At 41.9% G+C, this 24,000-nt stretch overlaps 1 pseudogene; it reads left to right on the forward strand.

Annotated features, from left to right (window-relative positions):
- The first annotated feature begins 323 nt into the window (after nt 1–323).
- Nucleotides 324–24,000, forward strand: part of LOC106567389 (kazrin-like) — a 215,685-nt pseudogene continuing 192,008 nt past the window's right edge.

Genomic DNA, 24,000 nt, shown 5'->3' on the forward strand with positions numbered 1-24,000 from the left:
TGCTTTGTTGTACCCCCACAAATGTAGTTTTCAAGAAATGTTTTCCTTCCCGCAGTGCAGGAGTCCATCTACTATGAGAGAGACACACCATTCAGATTCTCTCACCAACAGATTTGTTTGCATGTTTTCCCTTAATGTCAAAGACAACAAAACCTTGCTAAATCTCACAAGGGAAAAGTACTGAAAAGAGTTGAGTAACTTCGCTGCATTTTACTCCTATTGTACAGCAGCACTACTTCTCCCTCCCCGTGGTTTCCCTGGACTTGGTACAGTCCATTTAAAAAGATGTCCTTTCGGCAGTCAGCTGCAAGGAGGACATTTCACAGAGGTAGAAGCCTGCTCTCTCTTACACAGACACCCCCCCTCCCTCTCTCTCACATTCTGTTATAGAACTCTCTCACACACACATACCACATTGGATAACAGCTACACACCACATTTCCCCTGAGCCAGATGCTACTTTGAGGAAAAGGACACACTGTTGCGGAAGGATTTTACTTGCTGTTTTTTTCTTAAGAAAGGAGTCTAAAAACAGAGAAATAAAAACTAAAACGAGAGTTTCAGTTTGTTCCTGGACATGGTTAACTTGACACCAGCATGACACCCTCCTGTTTGGATTCCCTCCTCAGGCCAAAATCCTGAAAATGATGGATGACAACAAGCAGCTGGCTCAGAGGATCGACGGGGCCAGCCAGTCGGCCAGCCACGAGGTGACCAACCTGCGATCGGAGCTGACGGCCACCAGCAGCAGACTGGCTGAGCTTGGGGCCACCGACCGGGAGCGTGACCCCTTCATGGAAAAACACGACCCGCAGCACAACCACCACCACGGTAAGAGAGACAGACCGAGAGAGAGTGCGTGAGAGAGAGACTCAATGGGTGTGTAACTATCTTATGTGTTGTGAGAGAGCACTTACCATAACGCATGGGTACACCACTTCACGTGTGTCTGTGTGTGCATGTGAGTGTGTGTGTGTGTGTGTGTGTGTGTGCATGCGTGTTAAATGTTAAAACCTGTGCAAAGCTTTACCTCACAGTTTGAGAAAGTATGTGTCTGTGCCTTTGAGGAATTATGTGCGTGTGTATGTGTGTTGTGTTTGGGGGAGAAAGAAGCTCCAAATGGGATGTATGGAGGGGGGGGGGGCTCCATCCCTTGTTTTATGTCCAATCGCACCCCCCTGTGTTTTAGTAAGTCCCCTCACTGTTTGCATTTGGAGCGCACTTTGGTGGTGCACTTTAAATGGGGAGAGGAGGGTGGGGGAGAGTGATTGAGTGAGTAACCCTCCCTTACTCTTCACTTTCTCTTCTGGCATTCTGGCTGGTTCAATACTTTCCCCTTCTTTTGTTAGGGTTGCCGTAGGTTACTCTTTCCAAGCATTGTTTAAATGGCTGCCCACGCTGCAGTATGTGTGTGTGTTTGTGTGTGCGTGCTTGTCTGTGGTGTGATTGCCCTACCTTGGCTTTGTTTTACAGTCCAGTTGACATGTGGCTGAAACAAAAGCATGTGGGTGCGTTGCTATGTCCCCTCCACCCCTGGTAAACAAACACACACATGAAGCCTCTGATCACACACTAGTGGCATGTGCATGCATGCACACACACACACGCACACACGCACACCTGCTGTTTCCTTGCCTGGAAGCTAGCAGTGAACTCTCCATGAAGGAATATGTTCCATCATGCTATTGGCAGTGTTTTGTAGTTCAGACTTCACTCTCTCAGTCAAAGCCAGTTCCAAAAACCTTAGTGAACTGAAAGACAAAGTCTTGACTGGCTGTAATGTTAATGTTACCACCCCACAGTGACAGTCGCTAACCTTCCCTCCCTAACAGCACTTTCACCCAGTTACACGGAGAGAGTTATCAAGTTTGTCCTCAAATGTCCTCTTTGGGTTTCAGAAGGTCACTGCATTATTATTTTTAAGTATTTCTTTTCCATTTCCTGATGTTTTGATAAAAATGTATTGACTCTACTTGTTCCGTATCAATGTGTGTGTGTTTACACTCTGGCAGTGGCGAGGCATACAGCCTTTGACACAGACTCGGCTGCACCAGCCTGGAATGCTTTGGTCGTGTGTCAGCATTGTTTAGAAAGGGCTCTGCTATCACTTTGTTATTCAGTTACGTGTGTGTGTGTGTGTGTGTGTGTGTGTGTGTGTGGGAAAGGTACCTCTGCAAGGTACTAGAAGCATTAAATGTCACCCTCCCTCATAGGGGCTTCAACATTGAAGGGTCGTTCCATGAAATTAAAAGCCTGTTATATAAAATGAAGTGCCCTTTAATATAGACCACATGGTGAATTCAATAAATCCGGATAAATACATTTGGATTTTTTTATATGAATAACAATGCTAAAATTCAGCATTTTGACATGTCCCTCCCGTCAACCCTGTGTCACTTCTAAGATTTTAACCCACTTAATCCCAAACTTTCTCCAAGTTTCACCATCATTTATTTCATGTGATTTAGTAATTAATCTGTCCCTCATTTTATAGTAAATCCTGTTATGTGAACTGAACTCTCATTTCAATATAGTGAAACTATTCCTTTCAAAATATTTTTTAGAAATAACATTGAACATCTAATAGTCAAATCATAGAGTAAAAGCAGGTAAGCTAGATCTACTCTTTTGGGCCATTTTCTGGTGAAAAAGAGAGCGGGTCAGTTATAGATAGAAATGTTTTAACAATTTCATTATTTTTGGGGGGTGAAGCTTGCATTTAATTGACACTCCCTGTTGCACACAACAAGCTTCCATTCCCCCTGTCACAAGGGATTTATGGCTGATTTAAGAAATCATCAACCCTGTTACGGTGTGTCCCTGTTACTTTATTTGGCACTTAGGCAGAGTCATTTTTATCTTGATATGGGAAAACCTGTTTTTATGAAGTTGAACATGTGCTTTTTATAACAGAATGTTACGATTACGTGAAATCAAACGTTTTTGGGGGGACCAAGTTTCACTTGTTACACTCCAAAGGCACTGAATTGGTGGAACGACTGCTCACCTGAGAAACCACAAGCATGCCCACTTATAAAAGCATAATATGACAACTGGTATTTTACTCATAATTAAACAATACCTTATGTCATTTCTGTCATGGATGTTAAATATTGTATAGCTGTTACAAATGTCTCCACGTGCAGGACAATTGAATGGTTTTAGTTCATTTGATTGAGGATAACTGTTGGAGGAGGCCATAGTATTTATTGTGTACATGTACTGGTGTTTCGTGGTCTTACCTCTTCCCTTGCCCAGTCTCGTTCTCCTTCCCTCCTCCTCTCTTCCCATACTCCTCTCTTTCCAGCCTGAGTTAGGAGCCTTGGTTGGTGAGGTGTGAAAATGAACAGGGCCAGGGGTTGTAATTCATCACTAGTTGTTGCAGTGAGAGATCGTGGGAGAGGTCGTGGGTTCACTGTGCAGCCCGCCGTACCAGGTCCTGGCGGAACACTGCGGACCTGGAGCTTGGAGAGCAGTGCCAACCCTGTTAGCAGGCTAGCGCCTGGGGATCCACTACTGTACACTGCCCAAAAATGTTGACGAGACTACAGTTTGTAACTGCACATGGGGACAAAGATTGTACTTTTTGGAGAAATGTCCTCTGGTCTGATGAAACAAAAATAGAACTGGTTTGGGCATAATGACCATCGTTATGTTCGGAGGAAAAAGGGGTAGGCTTGCAAGCTGAAGAAACACCATCCCAACCATGAAGCACAGGGTTGGCAGCATCATGATGTGGGGGTGCTTGCTGCAGGAGGGACGGGTGCACTTCCCAAAATAGATGGCATCATGAGGCAGGAAAATTATGTGGATATATTGGAACTATACTGCTCAAAAAAATAAAGGGAACACTTAAACAGCACATCCTAGATCTGAATGAAAGAAATAATCTTATTAAATACTTTTTTCTTTACATAGTTGAATGTGCTGACAACAAAAATCACACAAAAATAATCAATGGAAATCCAATTTATCAACCCATGGAGGTCTGGATTTGGAGTCACACTCAAAATTAAAGTGGAAAACCACACTACAGGCTGATCCAACTTTGATGTAATGTCCTTAAAACAAGTCAAAATGAGGCTCAGTAGTGTGTGGCCTCCACGTGCCTGTATGACCTCCCTACAACGCCTGGGCATGCTCCTGATGAGGTGGCGGATGGTCTCCTGAGGGATCTCCTCCCAGACCTGAACTAAAGCATCCGCCAACTCCTGGACAGTCTGTGGTGCAACGTGGCGTTGGTGGATGGAGCGAGACATGATGTCCCAGATGTGCTCAATTGGATTCAGGTCTGGGGAACGGGCGGGCCAGTCCATAGCATCAATGCCTTCCTCTTGCAGGAACTGCTGACACACTCCAGCCACATGAGGTCTAGCATTGTCTTGCATTAGGAGGAACCCAGGGCCAACCGTACCAGCATGTGGTCTCACAAGGGGTCTGAGGATCTCGGTACCTAATGGCAGTCAGGCTACCTCTGGCGAGCACATGGAGGGCTGTGCGGCCCCCCAAAGAAATGCCACCCCACACCATGACTGACCCACCGCCAAACCGGTTATGCTGGAGGATGTTGCAGGCAGCAGAACGTTCTCCACGGCGTCTCCAGACTCTGTCACGTCTGTCACGTGCTCAGTGTGAACCTGCTTTCATCTGTGAAGAGCACAGGGCACCAGTGGCGAATATGCCAATCTTGGTGTTATCTGGCAAATGCCAAACGTCCTGCACGGTGTTGGGCTGTAAGCACAACCAAATCAAATCAAATGTATTTATATAGCCCTTCGTACATCAGCTGATATCTCAAAGTGCTGTACAGAAACCCAGCCTAAAACCCCAAACAGCAAGCAATGCATGTGAAAGAAACACGGTGGCTAGGAAAAACTCCCTAGGAAAAACTCCCTAGAAATGCCAAAAACCTAGGAAGAAACCAGGCTATGAGGGGTGGCCAGTCCTCTTCTGGCTGTGCAGGGTGGATATTATAACAGAACATGGTCAAGATGTTAAAATGTTAAAATGTTCATAAAATGACCAGCATGGTCAAATAATAATAATCATAGTAGTTGTCGAGGGTGCAACAAGCACGTCCGGTGAACAGGTCAGGGTTCCATAGCCGCAGGCAGAACAGTTGAAACTGGAGCAGCAGCACGGCCAGGTGGACTGGGGACAGCAAGGAGTCATCATACCAGGTAGTCCTGAGGCATGGTCCTAGGGCTCAGGTCCTCCGAGAGAAAGACAGAAAGAGAGAATTAGAGAGAGCATATTTAAATTCACACAGGACACCGGATAAGACAAGAGAAATACTCCAGATGTAACAGACTGACCCTAGCCCCCCAACACATAAACTACTGCAGCATAAATACTGGAGGCTGAGACAGGAGGGATCAGAAGACACTGTGGCCCCATCCGATGATACCCCGGACAGGGCCAAACAGGCAGGATATAACCCCACCCACTTTGCCAAAGCACAGCCCCCACACCACTAGAGGGATGTCTCCAACCACCAACTTACCATCCTAAGACAAGGCCGAGTATAGCCCACAACGATCTCCGCCATGGCACAACCCAAGGGGGGGCGCCAACCCAGACAGGAAGACCACGTCAGTGACTCAACCCACTCAAGTGACGCACCCCTCCCATGGACGGCATGGAAGAACACCAGTAAGCCAGTGACTCAGCCCCTGTAAAAGGGTTAGAGGCAGAGAATCCCAGTGGAAAGAGGGGAACCGGCAAGGCAGAGACAGCAAGGGCGGTTCGTTGCTCCAGCCTTTCCGTTCACCTTCACACTCCTGGGCCAGACTATACTTAATCATAGGACCTACTGAAGAGATAAGTCTTCAGTAAAGACTTAAAGGTTGAGACTGAGTCTGTGTCTCTCACATTGGTAGGCAGACCATTCCATAAAAATTGAGCTCTATAGGAGAAAGCCCTACCTCCAGCCGTTTGCTTAGAAATTCTAGGGACAATTAGGAGGCCTGCGTCTTGTGACCGTAGCGTACGTGTAGGTATGTACGGCAGGACCAAATCGGAAAGATAGGTAGGAGTAAGCCCATGTAATTCTTTGTAGGTTAGCAGTAAAACCTTGAAATCAGCCCTTGCCTTAACAGGAAGCCAGTGTAGGGAGGCTAACACTGGAGTAATATGATCAAATTTTTTGGTTCTAGTCAGGATTCTAGCAGCCGTATTTAGCACTAACTGAAGTTTATTTAGTGCTTTATCCGGGTAGCCGGAAAGTAGAGCATTGCAGTAGTCCAGCCTAGAAGTAACAAAAGCATGGATTAATTTTTCTGCGTCATTTTTGGACAGAAAGTTTCTGATTTTTGCAATGTTACGTAGATGGAAAAAAGCTGACCCCCACCTGTGGACGTCAGGCCCTCATACCACCCTCACGGAGTCTGTTTCTGACCGTTTGAGCAGACACATGCACATTTGTGGCCTGCTGGAGGTCCTTTTGCAGGGCTCTGGCAGTGCTCCTCCTTGCACAACGGCGGAGGTAGCGGTCCTGCTGCTGGGTTGTTGCCCTCCTACGGCCTCCTCCACGTCTCCTGATGTACTTGCCTGTCTCCTGGTAGCGCCTCCATGCTCTGGACACTACGCTGACAGACACAGCAAACCTTCTTGCCACAGCTTGCATTGATGTGCCATCCTGGATGAGCTGCACTACCTGAGCCACTTGTGTGGGTTGTAGATTTCGTCTCATGCTACCACTAGAGTGAAAGCACCGCCAGCATTCAAAAGTGACCAAAACATCAGCCAGGAAGCATAGGAACTGAGAAGTGGTCTGTGGTCACCACCTGCAGAACCACTCCTTTATTGGGGGTGTCTTGCTAATTGCCTATAATTTCCACCTGTTGTCTATTCCATTTGCACAACAGCATGTGAAATTTATTGTCAAACAGTGTTGCTTCCTAAGTGAACAGTTTGATTTCACAGAAGTGTGATTGACTTAGAGTTAGGTACATTGTGTTGTTTAAGTGTTCCCTTTATTTTTTTTTGCAGTATATATATATATATATATATATATATATATATATATATGCTAGAGAGATTTCTACAGATTTACATTTTCTATCTTTCCCCAGAATGCTTGACAAGGCTCTGAAAATGTGTGCCTGCACAGGTGCGTGTGTTTCCAGCGGACATTCAGTTTGGGAACATGCATAAAATGTCAACAACGCATTCCACTGACTGACATTTCCTTATTTATAGTGCTTCCAAGAGTCTTCCTTTTTTCTAAACAGTTTTTTTTTATCCATTTGCCACTCTGATATAGACTGCAGGAAATTAATTCAACTCCTTAACCTCTCTGGGGTATGTGGGTCCCGCGGGACACACTATTCAACAGCTAGTGAAATAGCAGGGCGGCAAATTCAAAACAACAAAAATCTCATAATTGAAATGTCTCAAACATACAACTATTATATCCCATTTTAAAGATACACTTCTCGTTAATCCAACCACATTGTCCGATTTCAAAAAGGCTTTACGGCGAAAGCATAACATTAGATTATGTTATGACAGCACCTAAACAAGAACAACCACACAGCCATTTTCCAAGCAAGGAGAGGCATCACAAAAACCAGAAATACAGCTAAAATTAATCACTAACCTTTGATGATCTTCATCAGATGGCACTCATAGGACTTCATGTTACACAATACATGCATGTTTTGCTCGATAAAGTTCATATTTATATCCAAAAACCCCATTTTACATTGGCGTGTAATGTTCAGAAATGTTTTGCCTCCCAAAACTTCCGGTGAATGAGCACATCAATTTACAGAAATATTCATCGTAAACGTTGATAAAATATACAACAGTTATTCAAAGAATTATAGATACACTTCTCCTTAATGCAACCGCTGTGTGGGATTTCAAAAAACAGATATCAAAACAAGCCATACAGAAACCCGCCATTGGAGTCAACAGAAATTACAAAAATTACATTATAAATATTCACTTACCTTTGATGATCTTCATCGGAATGCACTCCCAGGAATCCCAGTTCCAGAATAAATGTTTGTTTTGTTCGATAAAGTCCATCATTTATGTCCATATACCTCCTTTTTGTTCGCACATTTAGTCCACTACTCCAAATGCAGGAAGCGCGCGCAAAATGTCACGACGAAAAGTTAAAAAAAGTTATATTTACGTTCGTAGAAACATATCAAACGATGTATAGCGTCAATCTTTAGGATGTTTTTATCATAAATCTTCCATAATATTCCAATCGGATGATTCCTTTGTCTTCAAAAAAGAAAAGGAACACAGCTAACTCTCATGCGCCACTGAGCTCATGTCATTTTCTCACTCATCTACTTCCAGGAGCTCTTGTTCTCTCCCTATTCACAGTAGAAGCATGAAACAATGTTCTAAAGACTTGACACCTAGTGGAAGCCTTAGGAAGTGAAAAATTAACCCTAAGTCACTATACTGTATAGGCAATCACTTGAAAAACCACAAACCTCAGATTTCCACACTTCCTGGTTGGATTTTTCTCAGGTTTTTGCCTGCCGTATGAGTTCTGTTATACTCAGACATCATTCAAACAGTTTTAGAAACTTCAGAGTGTTTTCTATCCAAATCTACTAATAATATGCAAATCCTACCTTCTGAGCCTGAGTAGCAGGCAGTTTACTACATGCACGCCTTTCATCCGTACGTCAAAATACTGCCCCCTACCCTAGAGAAGTTTTAATGCGGAAAGTTATCTTGATGAACAGAGGGCAATAACGCATCTGTTCTCTTTATCAGTCTCAATTAAAAGTGCGGAGAGGCCACTGCCTCTTAATACATTGTCATTAAAGGCAGCTGGGGCCTCTAGAAAATATGGAGTGTTAAATTCCTGTCACAACGCTAACCTGGCTAACCAACGCTAACTTTTAATTGACGGGTTAAAACTTGACATTCTGACAGGCCAGATTTGTGGGAATGCAAATTTAAAGGGAAATATAAATGTACACCACAAATACAAAATATGTATAGTTATTTACTTATCTAGACTCTTACCAATGGATATGCAGTGCAAACTTTCCCATATTTAGTTAGTTTTATCAGTCTCTGGCTAGCTTGAACTTCTGACTTTCTGATTTTTTTGCCTTGAAGCAAGTTGACGTTCAAGTGGCCTCCATGGCTGTTTCCTAGTAACAGCGTTTTGGTCTCCACTGTACTGCATTCTGGGCCACAGGGAAATGGCGGGATAGCCCGTCGAATCACACCTCTCCTTGGCAGCCATGATGGATAACTCCGAAGCATCTACCACCAAGAAAAACAAAGCAAGCACTTGTCTCAAAGATTACTGCCATCCCTTTTCTGCCATCCGCAAAATACATTTTAGTAGGACTTCCAAAGTGTTTTCTTTAAAGGGGGTGAGAGGAGTCATTTGTTTAACGTCGCTGGCTGTACGGGGATAGGGGTGCTGAAACCGGATGTCACTGACCCTGCCTTGGGGATCGGCTGCGGGGCTGGTGGGTGATGGGAGGACATTGGAGATATGGAACTGATAGAGCAGTGTCATGCTCCTGTGGGGTAATGTGATTTGGACTTTAGTTGTTTGTCTGAGATTCATTTTCTCTCTCCTCATACTGATAAGTAGAGAAATTGCCTGTAGATTTCCTTGTGATTAATGGCAGGTTGTAAGGGATAGACAAACATTTACAGAATGGTTACCTGGAAGAAAATGCTTTTACAATTTAAATTAAGGGGTAGGTTTAGTATTTTTTAAATCTAGTCCAGGGGAGGGTCATGTTTTGTAACTAATGCAACTTCAATATTTCTCAGTGTTTTAGAATTAGTTGCTGATTAGGCTATATTTCGACGTGTGCCATTATCTCTGATTCTCCACTGGGCGCGCAATATCAAGTGCGCCTAGAGGCTAATTAGTGTGGTCTCAATCAAATTATTCATAGCCTACGAAGTGCATGCTCGGAGAAGTACAGAGCAGAATTATATTTTTAAGATAGCTGCTGGGATGGTGTAAATACAACTACGCTGCACTACTCACTGTAATGGATATTCCAACCCTTAGCCCAGGCCTGTTCTGCTCTTGTTAAATGAAAACATTTGTGTGCTGCCTAACCAATGGCTGTGCTGTGTAGGCCTACTGTGGCAGTTCAGGAGAGTCAAAGGCCTCTTCCGAAAATCATGTTTGACTAAGCCTAGTCCAAAAATGCACTACCTTGCTACGCAGATTAGCATATACAGTGCATTCGTAAAGTTTTCAGACCCGTTGACTTTTTTAACATTTTGTTACATTACAGCCTTATTCTAAAATTGATAAAATGATTTTTTCACCTCATCAATCTACACGCAATACACAAAATGATTTTCATAAGTATTCAGACCCTTTGCTATGAGACACAGAATTGAGCTCAGGTGCATCCTGTTTCCATTGATCATCCTTGAGATGTTTATACAATTTGATTGGAGTCTACAATTGAATTTACCACATGATTGGACATGTTTTGAAAAAAGGCACACACCTGTCTATGTAATGTCCCACAGTTGACAGTGTCAGAACAAAAACCAAGCCATGAGGTCTAAGGAATTGTCCGTAGAGCTCCAAGACAGGACTGTGTCGAGGCACAGATCTGGGGAAAGGTATCAATACATTTCTGCAGCTTTAAAGGTCCCCAAGAATACAGTGGCCCACATTGTCCTTTTTATTTATTTTGATAAATTTTTTGGGGGTAGATCAGCTTTAATATTGCAGATAGAAAGTATTCAGAGCCCTTGACTTTTTCCACATTTTGTTACGTTACAGCCTGATTCTAAAATGTATAAAATAGTTTTTTCTCCTCATCAATCTACACACAATACCCCATAATGACAAAGCAAAAAAAGGTTTGTAGAAATGTTTGCTAATTTAAATATCACATTTACATAAGTATTCAGACCCTTTACTCAGTACTTTGTTGAAGCACCTTTGGCAGTGATTACAGAATCCAGTCTTCTTGGGTATGACGCTACACACCTGTATTTGGGGAGTTTCTCACATTCGCTGCAGATCCTCTCAATCTCGGTCAGGTTGGATGGGGAGCGTTACTGCACAGCTATTTTCAGGTCTCTCCAGAGATGTTCGATCGAGTTAAAGTCCGTGCTCTGGCTGGGCGTCACATCACGTCTGGGGAAAGCATGGTGGTGGCAGCATCATGCTGTGGGGATGTAATATAGTACACTTATAATTTGTATGTAATCCAGAGAGGTTAGAAAAAGTATCTAGATCCTCTGAGTCTGTATATAAAAAAAGGTTTGGTATACCTCCACTGGTATGCCATCCAGCCCTGGAGTTTTCCCGGACTTAAAGATGTTTAGTTGCGTCAAGTAGTTCTTCCTCTGTAATTTGGCCTTCACATGAGTCTCTGTACAGCTGTTTATTTTACATTATTAATAGAAAACAAATCCATACAAAAAGCTTCAGTTAGTGTTAGTTTAGGAAACTGACATGAAAACATATGCTTAACTTCTTAAAGTATAGGGGGCAGTATTTTCACGGCCGGATGAAAAACATCCCCAAATTAAACTGGTTACTACTCTGGCCCAGAAACTAGAATATGCATAGTATTAGTAGATTTTGATAGAAAGCACTCTGAAGTTTCTACAACTGTTTGAATGATGTCTGTGAGTATAAAAGAACACATATGGCAGGCAAAAACCGGAGAAAAATCCAACCAGGAAGTGGAAAGTCTGAATTGTAGTTCTTCTTTTGAATCTCTATCGAAACTACACTGTCTGTGGGGTCACGTTGCACTTCCTAAGGCTTACATTGGTTGTCAACAGCCTTCAGAAAGTTCTTTAAGCATTCTCCTGTCACTGGGAAGATAATAGTAGGTCAGTCAATCAGTGGACTGCCTGGGGACCAAGGGATTGGATATGAGCGATCCCGCAAGCACGCCGTTCCTTCTTTCTTCTTGAATGAATATGCTATTGTTCATTTGAAATATTATCGCATTTTTACATTAAAAATACTATAAAGATTGATTTTAAACAACATTTGACATGCTTCTAAGAACAGTAATGAAACATTTTGACTGTCTCTGGTACTGCGCTCGCGCGTTATGCCTTTGGATAGTGCTCTGTACGCACGAACAAACCGGAGGTATTTGTACATAAATATGGATTATTTCGAACAAACAACATTTCTTGTGGAACTAGCAGTCCTGGGAGTGCATTCTGACGAAGACCAGCAAAGGTTAGAGAATATTTCTAATACTAATTCTGAGTTTAGGTGACCCCAAACTTGGCGGGTGTCTGTATAGCTTGCTGTGATGGCAAGCTATGTACTCAGAATATTGAAAAATTTGCTTTCTCCGTAAAGCTATTTTAAAATCTGACACAGCGGTTGCATTAAGGAGAAGTATATCTATAATTATTTAAATAATTGTTATATATTTTGTCAACGTTTGAGTATTTTTGTAAATTGATGTGCACATTCACCGGTGGTTTTGGTGGGAATACTTTTTCTGAACGTCACACGCCAATGTAAAATGCTGTTTTTGGATATAAATATGAACTTTATCAAACAAAACATACATGTATTGTGTAACATGATGTCCTAGGAGTGTCATCCGATGAAGATCGTCAAAGGTTAGTGCTTCATTTAGCTGTGTTTTGGGCTTTTGTGACATATATCCTTGCTTGGAAAATGGCTGTGTGGTTATTTTTGTCTATGTACTCTCCTAACATAATCTAATGTTTTGCTTTCGCTGTAAAGCCTTTTTGAAATCAAACAATGTGGTTACATTAAGGAGAAGTGTATCTTTAAAATGGTGTAAAATAGTCGTATGTTTGAGAAATTGAAATTATGATATTTTTGTTTTGTATTTCCCGCCATACTATTTCACTGGCTGTTGAATAGTGTGGGACGGTCACGTCCCACCTAGGCCAGAGAAGTTAAAGTACTTTACATCATCTTTCAAAATATTATTTGGTGAATCATGGGTGTTACGAATCCCTTTGGCCCAGCAGTCTAGGGGGGATGGATACGAGACCCGTAACATAAATCATGCAAATTATAATAGTGATAAAAGAACAGTGAGGACCAAAAACCACAGAATTGAAATCTACCGTCAAACTCAAAAGGTTTATTTTAAACACACGGTAAAGGGGTGTGAGAAAAGGGGCTGCGCTGGACCCAAGCAAAGAAACAATAATCAAAAACACCCCTAAGCTAGACTAGCCTATTTCCACAATAGCTAGCTAACTAAAGAAAAATACAGTGGGTGGTCCGCCCAGTTCTAACTATGGTACTTAGACAAAGTATTCCTACGGGTAATGTATGCCCATGGGCGACTTGTCTTAGTACCCCCTTTTCCCACCAAACAAACAAACAGTCAATACTTTAACAAAATAATACTCACAGGTGGGATGGACAAAGTGACATGTAGTTGCAAAACAAAAGAGATCAATACAGAGATGTAGCGCTAGGGACACAGAGAGAGAGATTGAACACAGAGCAATTGAGAGAATGAACACAAAGATTGATCACAGAGTGAGAATGAGCTAGAGAGAGAGCAACTGACGGGTTTTTAAACCAAGGGAAAGGGGATGTGATTGGGTGAGGGAAGAGGAGCAGGTGTCTTCTGTTTGGGGACTGATTGATGACTGATTGGGGAGTGATGATTGTCACCTGTGAGGGGAGAAGGAGAGAGAAACAAAACACACAGGATACATACAGGATACTTGTATCCGTAACAATGGGTGACTCCGTCATTTGTAACAAGTTTAAGTAAATTATTTTTTGCAGCCATTCTATGTTGAAGATTAACCTTTCTGGGAAGGGGGTTCCGCTAGCGGAACACCTGGCCTATAGCCAGTGAAATTGCAGGGCGCCAAATTCAAACAGAAATCTCATAAAAATTCCTCAAACATACAAGTATTATACACCATTTTAAAGATAAGCTTCTTGTTAATCCAACCAGTGTCCAATTTCAAAAAGGCTTTACAACGAAAGCACACCATGCGATTATGTTAGGACAGCGCCTAGCCGCAAAAACCATAGACATTTTCCAGCCAAGGAGAGTTGTCACAAAAGTCAGAACTAGCGTTAAAATTAATCACTAACCTTTGATGATCTTCATCTGGTGGCACTCCCAGGACTCCATGTTAGACAATAAATGTTTGTTTTGTTCGATAAAGTTAATCTTTATGTCCAAAAACCTCCTTTTTGTTCGCGCATTTAGTTCAGTAATCCGTATGCACAAAGGGCGGGCACAACATCTAGACAAAAAGTTCCATTAAAGTTTGTAGAAACATGTCAAATGATGTTTCCAATCAAGCCTTAGGGTGTTTTTATCATAAATATTGAATAATGTTTCAACCGGACAATACCGTTTTCATTAGAAAGGAAAGGGACCGAACGTCGCACTCACGGCCATGGCTTTCAGCTGAGCCACTTACTCTGAGTGCTCTTATTCTCTCCCCTTTCACAATAGAAGCCTGAAACAACTTCTAAAGACTGTTGACATCTACTGGAAGCCTTAGGAAGTGCAATCTGACCCCACAGACACTGGATATTCGATAGGCATTCACTTGAAAACTACAAACCTCAGAATTCCCACTTCCTTGTTGGATTTTTCTCAGGTTTTCGCCTGCCATATGAGTTCTGTTATACTCACAGACATTATTTTAACAGTTTTGGAAACTTTAGCGTGTTTTATATGGATATTCTAGCTTCTGGGCCTGAGTAACAGGCAGTTTACTCTGGGCACGCTTTTCATCCAAACTTCCCGATGCTGCCCCCTATCCCAAAGAGGTTTTAAACAATAATTTGGTGAATTTTTCCCCATATTCCATACAACTCGCATTATTTGTATAATATATTACACTTGATCTTTCTTGAATAAGTTCCTCCATTTCTTTTTGTTTTTCCTTATTCTGAGCCTCTATGGTACCATTTTTATTGTTATCTATCTGTATTGTTAGTCCTTCCATTTCCTTTGTTAATATGGACTCTTTGACCTAAATTGCTTTTGTTTTAGAAATTAGTACTGAATTGCATGGCCTCTAAAGACACATTTAAGTGTCCCATATAATAAGTTATGTCGGAAAAAGTCATTTGTAAATTATTCTGTCCTAGTTAAAAACAAGTTATCATCCAATAGGTTTTGATGAAATTTCCAATATCCTCGCCCATGTGGAATTTCTGTAAAACAAATGTATATGCCAATGATTTGATGGTCCGACTGCATTCTGTCCCCTATCAACACTTTTTAAACTTTTGGTGCCAGAGAGAATGACATAAAAAAATTGTCAAGACGACTAGCTTGATTGAGCCTCCGCCATGTATATATATTTCACTAGGTCAGGATATTTAAGCCTCCATATATCCACTAGTTCCAATATATCCATGACATTCGTGATTTAATTAAGTGCATGAGGGTGACCGTTTGTAGTGTGATTTTATTTACTGCCCATAGAGATATTTAAAACCGTATTATAATCTCCAACCATAATAATAGAGTTTTCTATTGCTTGTACTATAGGGTTGATAAATTATTATTATACCGTTCAAAAGTTTGGGGTCACTTAGAAATGTCCTTGTTTTCCATGAAAACATACATAAAATTTGTTGCAAAATGAATAGGAAATATAGTCAAGACGTTGACAAGGTTATAAATAATGATTTTTAATTGAAATAATAATTGTGTCCTTCAAACGTTGCTTTTGTCAAAGAATCCTCCATTTGCAGTAATTACAGCCTTGCACACCTTTGGTATTCTAGTTGTCAATTTGTTGAGGTATGCTTCCAGGTATGTTCACCCCATGCTTCCAGAAGCACCTCCCACAAGTTGGATTGGCTTGATGGGCACTTCTTACATACCATTCGTTCAAGCTGCTCCCACAACAGATCAATAGGGTTGAGATCTGGTGACTGTGCTGGTCACTCCATTATAGACAGAATACCAGCTGACTGCTTCTTCCGTAAATAGTTCTTGCATAGTTTGGAGCTGTGCTTTGGGTCATTGTCCTGTTGTAGGAGGAAATTGGCTCCAATTAAGCGCAGTCCACAGGGTATGGTATTGCAAAATGGAGTGTTAGCCTTCCTTCTTCAATATTCCTTTTACCCTGTACAAATATCCCACTTTACATCCACCAAAGCACCCCCAGACCATCACATTGCCTGCACCATGCTTGACAGATGGCGTCAAGCACTCCTACAGCATCTTTTCATTTTTTCTGCGTCTCACGAATGTTCTTCTTTGTGATCTGAACACCTCAAACTTAGATTTGTCTGTCCATTACACTTTATTTCAATCTTCCTCTGTCCAGTGTCTGTGTTCTTTTGCCCATCTTAATATTTTCTTTTGATTGGCCAGTCTGAGATATGGCTTTTTCTTTGCAACTTTGCCTCGAAGGCCAGCATCCCGGAGTTGCCTCTTCACTGTTGACGTTCAGACTGGTGTTTTGCGGGTACTATTTAATGAAGCTGCCAAGTTGAGGACTTGTGAGGCATCTGTTTCTCAAACTAGACACTCTAATGTACTTGTCCTTTTGATCAGTTGTGCACCGGGGCCCCCCACTCCTCTTTTTATTCTGGTTAGAGCCAGTTTGCGATGTTCTGTGAAGGGAGTAGTACACAGCGTTGTACGAGATCTTCAGTTTCTTCGCAATTTCTCACATGGAATAGCCTTCATTTCTCAGAACAAGAATAGACTGATGAGTTTCAGAAGAAAGTATTTTTTTCTGGCCATTTTGAGCCTGTAATCAAACCCACAAATGCTGATGCTTAGATACTCAACTAGTCTAAAGAAGGACAGATTTATTTATTCTTTAATCAGGACAACAGTTTTCAGCTGTGCTCACATAATTACAAAAGCTTTTTCAAATGATCAATTAGCCTTTTAAAATGATAAACTTGGATTAGCTAACACAACGTGCCATTGGAACACGGGAGTGATGGATGCGGATTATGGGCCTGTTTAGATATTCCATTAAAAAAATCTGTCGTTTCCAGCTACAATTGTAATTTATAACATTAACAATGTCTACACTGTATTTCTGATCAATTTGCTGTTATTTTAATGGACAAAAATCTTTGCTTTTCTTTCAAAAACAAGGACATTTCTAAGTGACCCCAAACTTTTCAAAGGTAGTGTATTTCACCATTTACCATAATGAGATAGAAGTTTCAAATCTTTTTATCATAATATATGTTTTGTAATCACCTTTAAAAAGCACCATAGTGATTTAGTGTCCATATAGCTATACCATGTTATTTGCACTTCTACAAAGTAAACCTCTAATTGTTCCCCACTTTACTAATGAACACTTAGTAAAGCTATTTATGAATTCAGAAAGGGATCAACAGAGAGAGAGAGAGAGAGAGAGCAAAGGGGAGGAAAGAAACCCTTCCTCATCCCAATTTGGGTTGTCATCCCAGTGACAGGCAGACCATCCCCGTCCCCCCGAATCCCAGGGCCCCCGAAAGACCGGGACCCATCCTTCGAACAGAGCACACAGTGCCACCCACAGAACAGAAGCAGATCAACAGCCAAAAGCATTTCAATCGCCCTCACCTCGATTTGTATTATATATATATAGCTATTAAAAAATACATCTTTAAAATCCTGTGTATCTTAATTTCCATAATTAACAAAGAATATGGATACTTTTGTAGGCAGTTCATGCAAAGGATTGTTACCAATAACCAGGATTGCCATCACGAAAAATTACATTTTTGGCAAGCAATTCTTAATTTAGCAAACAATTATTGTGATTCATCATATAATGTCCCTAACATTATTACCCCCTAGTAACAGATGTGGGATACATACACACACACACACTCATACACACTCAACCCCTTTTTCCCACAAACAACCATAAACTCAGATGCTCAACAGTTGTTCCATCTCTGCACCCAACTCAAGAAAGGACTTGATTTACAAATTCATATAGAGTTGCAGCTGTTTGAGAAGGCATGCAAAATTGAGCAAAAAAATTGCAAAAATGGGGAGATTAACCATTGTCAAGTCCTAGGCGATAGAGATCAGATTCACCCCTTCCCTTGAAACACACACACGCTGGTCCCCCTGTTGTGATCATTTTCTCAAGCATCTCTGTGCAGTCAGACCTTTGATTATTTTGTGCCACCAAGGCCACAATTATATGCCCATTCTCTGATTGTCTGAGTGTGACCCCATCCCCATGGGTAACTGCAGCTAGTGTTGCCAGCACTGCCACTACCTGGATGGGGGCAACCCACCGGAATCCCCACCGGCTAGGTACAAGTTCGTCAAGGTTCTCATTAGCAACTTTAAGAAATTCTTTGTATATTATGCTCTCCCATCAGGGGGCTTTGGCTTCGTAGGACTAACCCTGCCAGGCAGGCTCAGAATCTTGAAGGGGCGGTGCTGCTTTAGTAGGTCTCTGACCACATTCATCTTTCTGATTTGGCTGCGTCTAGGCTACTTACAGTAGGCCCATGAAATAGATAAGGCCTTCTCCTTAGTGTATGGGTTGCTCAAGTGCGTGTCTAGGGTGTTAATAATTTATAATTTATTTAAAAATGTATATCCATATCTGCACAAAATTGAAAGCTCTCTCTCACAACCTGGTTGAGTGTGGGATTTGCAACCGTTTTCCTTTTTCACTCACTAAACACCAGATTTTTCCAAACACAAAAACACACACCCCACCTTCCATCACAATACATCTGCACATACCCAAATACTGTGCATTCTATGTCCTCTGTATGCTGTGTTTTATCTCTACCATGTTGTTTGAGTACTTGTGTGTTCCAGTTCCTTATATTTTAAGACATTATTTAGCTAATTATCTTTTCTTCTAATGCTGTCTTATCAATTTATAAAATACTATAAATGGAAAGTGTAATGCTAATTATTTTCCAATATTCCCTATCTAGAATGGTATAGTGTAGTTGTAGTTTATTTCTTTAACAATTGTTGTATTTTATTGCTTTTCTCTCTCTAGTTTTTATTACAGTCCCTACCATGGCTAGTATTAGGTGTTCCATTATTCGACTCCTCTATGGGAACTTTGTAATATTTCGAATATTCAGTTTATCGACTACGAGAGCTACACATTTCCCTTTTAATCTATTCTCCTTGAAGATTGGGTACAGAACTTTGCGCCATTCTGGAATTTCCTAAGGAATTGATTATTCATGCTTATTTCTGTGCCAGTGAATTTTTAACCAAGGCTTTTAACCATCATCTTATCTTTAAAGAAAGCAAATTTGGCAAAGATTGGGTGCTCATATCTCTGTCCTCTCTGTCTGAAACGGTGTATACGTTCGAGTCGGATTTTGCCAACAGATTCGTGTGGGATCTGAAGCACAGCAAGAAAGAATTCCATCAGAGCATTTTCAGGAACTTTGCCTTCTTTTTCTTGGATACCAGTAAGTACTAGATTTTCTCTCATGACTAGTCTGTAGGTCAAGTAAGGCTTCTCTCAGATTTTTGTAATGCTTTTTAAGTTCTTTAACCTCTCTAGGGTAGGGGGCAGTATTTTAACATCCGGATAAAAAACGTACCCGATTTAATCTGGTTATTACTACTGCCCAGAAACTAGAATATGCATTTGATTTGGATAGAAAACACCCTAAAGTTTCTAAAACTGTTTGAATGGTGTCTGTGAGTATAACAGAACTCATATGGCAGGCCAAAACCTGAGAAGATTCTGTACATGAAGTGCCCTGTCTGACCATTTCTTGGCCTTCTACACTCTCTTTATCGAAAACAGAGGATCTCTGCTGTAACGTGACACTTTCTAAGGCTCCCATAGGCTCTCAGAAGGCGCCAGAACGTTGAATGATGACTTTGCAGTCCATGGCTGAAAACAGTAGCGCATTTGGATAGTGGTAGATCTGAGAACAATGAGACGGGTGCGCACGTGCACGTGAAGAGGCCATTTTACATTTTCAGACTTTGAACGTCTCCCGGTCGGAATATTATCGCTATTTTACGAGAAAATCTCATAAAAATTGATTTTAAACAGCGTTTGACATGCTTCGAAGTACGGTAATGGAATATTTTGAATTCTTAAGTCACGATACGCATCCGCGCGTCACCGTTCGGATAGTGTCTTGAACGCAAGAACAAAACAGAGGATATTTGAACATAACTATGGATTATTTTGAACCAAAACAACATTTGTGGATAAAGTAGAAGTCCTGGGAGTGCATTCTGACGAAGAACAGCAAAGGTAATCCAATTTTTCTTATAGTAATTCTGAGTTTAGAAACCCCAAACTTGGTGGGTGTCAAATTAGTTAGCCCGTGATAGCGAGCTATCTACCCAGAATATTGCAAAATGTGCTTTTGCCGAAAAGCTATTTTAAAATCTGACACCGCGATTGCATAAAGGAGTTCTGTATCAATAATTCTTAAAATAATTGTTATGTTTTTTTGTGAACGTTTATCATGAGTAATTTAATAAATTCACCGGAAGTTTTCGGTATGTTTGCTAGTTCTGAACGTCACATGCTAATGTAAAAACCTGAGAAGATTCCAAACAGGAAGTGCCCTCTCTGACCATTTCTTGGCCTTCTTTAGCCTCTTTATTGAAAACAGAGGATCTCTGCTGTAACGTGACACTTTCTAAGGCTACCATAGGCTCTCAGAAGGCTCTAGAATGTTGAATGATGACTCTGCGGTCCCTGGCTGAAAAACAGTAGCGCATTTGGATAGTGGTCGATCTGAGAACAATGAGACGGGTGCGCGCGTGCACGTGAAGAGTACATTTTACATTTTCAGTCTTTGAACGAAAACGACGTCTCCCGGTCGGAATATTATCGCTATTTTACGAGAAAAATCGCATAAAAATGGATTTTAAACAGCGTTTGACATGCTTCGAAGTACGGTAATGGAATATTTTGATTTTTTTTGTCACAATATGCGCCGGCGCGTCACCCTTCATTACCCTTCGGATAGTGTCTTGAACGCACGAACAAAACGCCGCTATTTGGATATAACTATGGATTATTTGGAACCAAAACAACATTTGTTGTTGAAGTCCTGGGAATGCATTCTGACGAAGAACAGCAAAGGTAATCCAATTTTTCTTATAGTAAATCTGAGTTTGGTGAGTACCAAACTTGGTGGGTGTCAAAATAGCTAGCCTGTGATGGCCGGGCTATCTACTCAGAATATTGCAAAATGTGCTTTCACCAAAAAGCTATTTTAAAATCGGACACCGCGATTGCATAAAGGAGTTCTGTATCTATAATTCTTAAAATAATTGTTATGTTTTTTGTGAACGTTTATCGTGAGTAATTTAGTAAATTCACCGGAAGTGTTCGGTGGGAATGCTAGTTCTGAACGTCACATGCTAATGTAAAAAGCTGGTTTTTGATATAAATATGAACTTGATTGAACAAAACATGCATGTATTGTATAACATAATGTCCTAGGAGTGTCATCTGATGAAGATCATCAAAGGTTAGTGCTGCATTTAGCTGTGGTTTTGGTTTTTGTGACATATATATGCTAGCTTGACAAATCTGTGTGTGATTATTTCTGGCTGGGTACTCTGCTGACATAATCTAATGTTTTGCTTTCGCTGTAAAGCCTTTTTGAAATCGGACAGTGTGGTTAGATAAAGGAGAGTCTTGTCTTTAAAATGGTGTAAAATAGTAATATGTTTGAAAAATGGAAGTTTTGGGATTTTTGAGGAATTTGTAATTCGCGCCACGCCTATCATTGGATATTGGAGCAGGTGTTCCGCTAGAGGAACGTCTAGATGTAAGAGGTTTTTAAGAGACCTATTTCTGTAGTAGGTATTCTGTAGTAGGTACATGTACTCTGGTGAGCCAGACTAGGAATCCTCTACATCCAATGAACCGCACTCCTTTTTTTGTGATACTGATGTAGGGAGACCAGTCTAAATCTCTCCAGGTGCTCATTGACTCTGGGACGGAGGAGAGTTTTATGGACGCTACGCTAGTTTCTGAATTAGGTATCCCCACTCAACTCCTCTCTGTTCCCATGGACACTAGAGCATTGGACGGCCACTCCGTTGGTAGAGTTACCCACAGCACAGTTCCTGTTAATCTGCGTGTTTCAGAAAATCACAATGAGGCTATACAGCTTCTCCTCATTGAGTCTCCCCATGATCCTGTTTTGGGATTTTCTTGGCTCAAAAAACACAACCCCGTTATTGACTGGACCACAAGCCTCAAAGCAGCATAGCCTTCACCCAGAATTGGCCTCCTCAGGGCTTATGTCAAGTCTCGGATTTCTCTGCCGCCCCCACAGTGTACCACAACCTCCTAGAGGTCTTCAGCAAGGTACGGGCTACTTCTCTTCCCTGCACCGTCCTTATGATTGTGCCATTGATCTCCTCCCAGGCACCACACCACCTCGTGGTAGGCTATATTCTCTATCTGGGCCGGAGACCAAGGCCATGGAGGAGTACATAGAGGAGTGTCTGGCTACTGGGGCCGTCCGTCCGCCTGCATCTCCTGCCGGCGGAGGGTTTTTCTTTGTGAAGAAGAAGGCCAAAACCCTGCATCCGTGCATTGACTAAATGACATTGGGGTTAAGAATCGTTATACCCTACCACTCCTCTTCTCGGCTTTTGAACCTCTCCAGGGAGCCACCATTTTTTCCAAGCTGGACCTTCGGAATGCCTACCACCTGGTACAGATATGCGAAGGTGATGAGTGGAAGACAGCATTTAACATAGCCAGAGGACATTATGAGTACCAGGTCATGCCTTTTGGACTCACCAACACCCCAGCTGTCTTCCAGGCTCTGGTAAATGATGTGCTCCGGGGCATGCTAAACCGTTTTGTGTTCGTCTACCTTGACGACATCCATTTTTTTTTCACGGTCTTTCCAGAACATGTTCTTCATGTCAGACAGGTCCTTCAGTGCCTCCTGGAGAACCAATTGTTCATGAAAGCTGAGAAGTGTGAGTTCCACCACTCTACAATCTCCTTTCTGGGATATGTCATCGCTGAGGGAAATGTCCAGATGGATCCTGGAAATGTGAAAGCAGTGGTGGATTTGCCTCAACCTACGTCCAGGGTGCAGTTGCAACGTTTCCTGGGTTTTGCTAACTTCTACCGCCATTTCATTTGGGGTTACAGCACCCTGGCGGCCCCCCTCTCTGCACTCACCTCTCCCAAAGTACCGTTCACATGGTCTCCAGCTGTCGACAGAGCCTTTGTGGACCTGAAGCATCGGTTCACCACAGCACCCATCTTCATTCATCAGGATCTGTCCCGTCAATTTGTGGTAGAGGTTGATGCTTCTGATGTTGGAGTGGGGGCCTTCCTGTCCCAAGTGGTCTGTTGTATCTGTCATATTTTTCAATGTTGCTGAGTAAAACTCTCTTTTGGAGATTCTCCTAGCATCAGAGAAGCCTCTGTTTAATATTTGATAGTGTTGTGTTTGAGCTCTCCCTTTCTTCTTGCTGCCTGTGGAGTATTCTACGCTTTCTGGGAATTCCCGTTTAAACAGCTAGGTACTTCATCGGCTCCCATTAAAAGAGACAAAGGGAAAAGGGGTGTGGAGCATTCTCCTTCTCTCCTGAGACCCCCTGGAGTCTGATAGGGAAGTCAGTTGTTTCTCAAACACTCATTTCTATTTTTCTACCCATGCTCTCTTGTTTTCTCTCTTTGTTGGACTGGTTCTTTCAATCTACCACTCTTTTCAGAGTGTGTGTGCGTTGCAGTATGGTCGAGAGAGAGAGAGAGAGAGAGTGTGTGTGTGCGTTGCAGTATGGTCGAAAGAGCGAGTGTGTTGCAGTATTGTCGAGAGAGAAAGAGTGTGTGTGCGTTGCAGTATGGTCTAGAGAGAGAGTGAGAGAGAAAGAGTGGATTGCTGCCAACAGTCTTCCACAGGAAGTGCCAGCTCCACTGTTAGTTGTTCTTAGTCTCTGATATTGAGCAGCTTGAGCCGTAGGGGCTCTCCCATACACCTGTCTGTCAACAGCAAACTAATACCAGACTGTGACTTTATAGCTCCTTCAACCCCCTAAGGTCGATGTCCGTGCCACCGCCGAAAGAAAATGAGCATAATCAAAAAATCAGTCAGTTTAAGCT

This window comes from Salmo salar, chromosome ssa13, assembly GCF_905237065.1.
Source record: "Salmo salar chromosome ssa13, Ssal_v3.1, whole genome shotgun sequence".
Lineage (NCBI taxonomy): Eukaryota > Metazoa > Chordata > Actinopteri > Salmoniformes > Salmonidae > Salmo > Salmo salar.